The sequence below is a fragment of the Nanorana parkeri genome, unplaced genomic scaffold, assembly GCF_000935625.1.
Source record: "Nanorana parkeri isolate BGI_ZX_2015 unplaced genomic scaffold, ASM93562v1 scaffold142, whole genome shotgun sequence".
In the NCBI taxonomy this organism is placed as follows: Eukaryota; Metazoa; Chordata; class Amphibia; order Anura; family Dicroglossidae; genus Nanorana; species Nanorana parkeri.
Window position 1 is genome coordinate 1,774,622 of NW_017306410.1, and position 4,009 is coordinate 1,778,630.

At 37.5% G+C, this 4,009-nt stretch overlaps 1 protein-coding gene across 1 annotated transcript in view; it reads left to right on the forward strand.

Moving 5' to 3' along the window:
- The window catches only part of WSCD1 (WSC domain containing 1), a 107,509-nt gene that overhangs the window by 6,570 nt on the left and 96,930 nt on the right, over nucleotides 1–4,009 (forward strand). The gene's annotated exons all lie outside the window — the stretch shown is intronic.

Sequence of the window (4,009 nt, forward strand, 5' to 3'; positions counted from 1 at the left end):
TACGGCTGATTTCAGCCGATATACGGCTGAAATCAGCCGTACAAGCCTGAAGTGAATAGCCGAACAGTGTTCGGCTCACTTCACTTGGGGTCGGTTGTTCACTCAGCTGCCCTCGGCAGCTTAGTGAATAGACCTGAATATGTATGTGTTTAAATGATTGTGATTGGTTCACCATCCGGGAATGCTTGGTAAAATTCACATTCAGTGCTTTATGCCTAATGCCTCTATTATAATGTTCCATTCAGATTTACATAGAATTAGGAATGGAGTTGTACTCATCTGTAAGATACACTTTAGAGGTATACCTGTCCTGAAAAAAAACTATGGGGACTGACACTGCTGACCTCTGCTGACTAAAATACTAGTTTCTTGGCTGTGTCTGGCTTCAATAACCCATACTGATGGACTGAGAACTAGCATGCAAGAAATATAAGTCAGAAAATTTAGCATGCATTATCTCTATACATATAAGTAATTGACTCAGAAATTATTTAAAGCCCAACTTCAGCTCCCCATTCCACTTCATTTAAAAAAAAAGGTGAGTTGAATTATTCTGGGTGTTATTCAGTCTGGAAGAAAAGTGTTATTTTTTTAATAATGGAAATAGGCAGCCAAGCATCATATTCAGCAAGAGTGGTCAGCATCAAAATGCTACATTACACATAAAAGATTTTGTGTGAAAGCAAAGAAATATTTTAGTTACAGATCAGTACAGAAAGCAGCATCCCATGTTGCATTTCTGGTGTTTTGCCAGTTGTAGGCACGAGACCTTGAAAAGTGACCAACTTTGCTTTGTACATTTTGTACACCAATATAGCACAGCCTAGGTTTCCACAGCTAGTCCTTTTGTTTCCAGTGTAAGTATTTGTATTTTATTGCAAATATAAATATCACATTGCAGTTTGCCCAATTGTTCATAATGTCACATGTGCATTTTCAGCTTTTTTTATCACACAAAATTTTTTCTAAAAGACCTACCTTATAATATCCTCATATGCTACCACAACATTCCAACAAAGCGGAATTAAGCTCTGCTAAACAACATTCTGTTGTCCTTGAACCACTGTGATTAGGGTTTACTGATCCATCGCTATAGTGATCGTTACTTTATTTAGCACAGCATGTGATTGCCATTTAGTTATGTAGATTCATGCAGATGTATGAATTACTGTAAATCTGCTTACATTTTAACTATTCCAGGACTGTCCAGTCATTGCCTTACTATTTTGTACTATTTTGTAAGTGTATTTATTATAGTTTAAAAAAGGAGAGTATAATTCAGAGAAGAAAAAGATGTGCCACACAGTAAATAAAACAATGCATTTATAAGTGTATTTATTCTATAGATGTTAACGCAAAACTCCAGGCAAATAGCTAAATACACACATGATAAATATACATGACTTTCAGTCTGTTTCTAATAGCTTAGAGCAGTGGTGGTCAACTCTCTTCATATAGAGGGCCTCAGGTGGTCAGAAACTGAAAATATGCTATAGGAGTTGTTGGTAAATGTGGACATGCTTCAGGAGACTGCGGACACATTACATGAGACTGCCTTTTACAGGGTAACACAGACTATTGTCTGATGGGGTCCCCAAAACTGCACCAAAAGTGCCAAAGGACTGCATTCTGCCAAGGCCCACAGGTTGGGCACCAAGGGCATAGAAACATCTACTGGTTGTTTACATTAGAGAACTGGCAGGCTGCCAAGATCTACTCTCATAGAAAAAAAGCTAAGATTTCAGTGCCTGTGTTGTCAACTTTGAAAATTAATTTCTCGACAATACCAATAGATACAGAGGTAAACAAGAGCTTTTTAAAAAAGTCATTTTACTGCTGTTTAGAATATGTAAATACTTTTGTGCGCATAATCTGGGCACAGGTTCACATTATTATTAAGTCTTTGACCTGGAATAGGCTGCAGGTCTGAATAAGCACGGTTAAATATTATTAAAACAACTCAGCAATATCATCTCCTACATTTCTATTATGACAGGTTTACCGAAACAACTGTCTGTTCCTGGTTGAATGTTCATCCATATTATTTCACTTTTGTTCCCCCAAAACGGTCTTAATTTAAATATATAATTTATCCACCTTCAATTCTGCTTATTCAGATAAATTACATTGGAGATATAAATTAAAGAAAAGCTAACTGATAGAACTAAACTATATGGATGTATCTGTTACACTTTTTAAAATATACCTTGATACAACAGAGATACGCCTGTGCACAATTGTACTACTTTGCAGGCCAATGTGTGCACAAAAATGTATGTTCTTGTACTGACAGCTATGGTGTAAATGTTTCAATTACAAGCCTAGCAGAGGTCCAAATAGTGATCCCTGTTAATATCAGTTAGCAGCAATCAGTTGACAAAGCAGTATTAATCAAGCAAATTGATGTGATAAAAAAGATACATTTTGTGAAATGCATGGAGTGGGATTTCTCCATGAAGGTACAAACCCTAACATCACCTCTCTTGCTTCTTGCTTCTAAAGATAATTTTAGGCAGATGTGTAAAACTTGTAAAGTAAGAATGCTTTGAAAAATATATACTGTATTTTAGTTTGTTTTGATCAATTTACAAAATGCAAGTGAGTGAACAGAAGAAAATAAATCAATTCAATATTCAAGCCAGCATCAATTCTTACACAAAGTCAGATATTTTGTAGAATTAGTCAGGTGTAGGATTTACCAATTATATCAAGCAGTTGTTAATGATCATCAATTTCATGTGTAGGTTGAAACAAAATCATTAACTGAAACAGAAAACGCTGTGTAGGAGGCTTAAAACTGGGTGAAGAACAGCCAAACTCTGTAACTAAGATGAGGTTGTAGAAGACAGTTTAATGTCACAGGTCATACACCATGGCAAAGATTTCAAAGCAGACTGTGGTTTCAAGATGTGCTGTTTAAGCTCTTTTGAAGAAGCACAAAGAAACGGTCAATGTTGAGGACTGTAGATGCAGTTGATGGCCAAGGAAACTTAATGCAGCAGATGAAAGACACATCATGCTTACTTACCTTCGACATCAAAAGATGTCCAGCAGTGCCATCGCCACCGAACTGGCGGAAACCAGTGGGACCCAGGTACACCCATCTACTGTCCAGAAAAGTCTGGCCAGAAGTGGTCTTCATGGAAGAATTGTGGCCACAAAGCCATACCTCCGATTTGGAAACAAGGCTTAGCAACTCAACTATGCATGAAAACATAGGAACTAGGGTGTAGAAAAATGGCAGCATGTGCTCTGGACTGATGAGTCAAAATTTTAAATATTTGGCTGTAGCCGGAGGCAGTTTGTTCGCCGAAGGGCTGAAGAGCAGTACAATGAGTGTCTGCAGACAGAGGCAACAGTGAATCATAGTAGAGGTTTCTTGCAAGTCTGGACCTGCATTTCTGCCAATGGGTTTGAAGATTTGGTCAGAATCAATGGTGTCCTCAATGCTGAGAAATACAAGTAGATACTTATGAATCATGCCATCATCAGGGAGGCGTGTGATTGGCCCCAAATTTATTCTGCAGCAGGACAACGGCCCCAAACATATAGCCAATAACATTAAGAACTATCTTCAGTGTAAAGAAGAACAAGGAGTCCTGGAAGTGATGGTTTGGTCCCCACGGAGCCCTGATCTCAACATCATCAAGTCTGGCTTGGATTACATAAAGAGACTGGAGGATTTAAGGCAGCCTACATCCACAGAAGATCTGTGGTTAGTTCTCCAAGATGTTTGGAACAACCTACCTGTCCATTTCCTTCAAAAACTGAGTGCAAATGTACCCAGAAGAATTGATGCTGTTTTGAAGGCAAAGGGTGGTCATGACAAATATTGATTTGATTTGGATTTATCTTCTGTTCATTTAATTTCCATTTTGTTAATTGATAAAAACAAACTATTAAAACTTTTATTTATGAAAGCATTCTTACACTACAGCATTTTTTCACACCTGCCTAAAACCATTGCACGGTACTGTATTTGTAGTCCACACACGTATGTATATATATA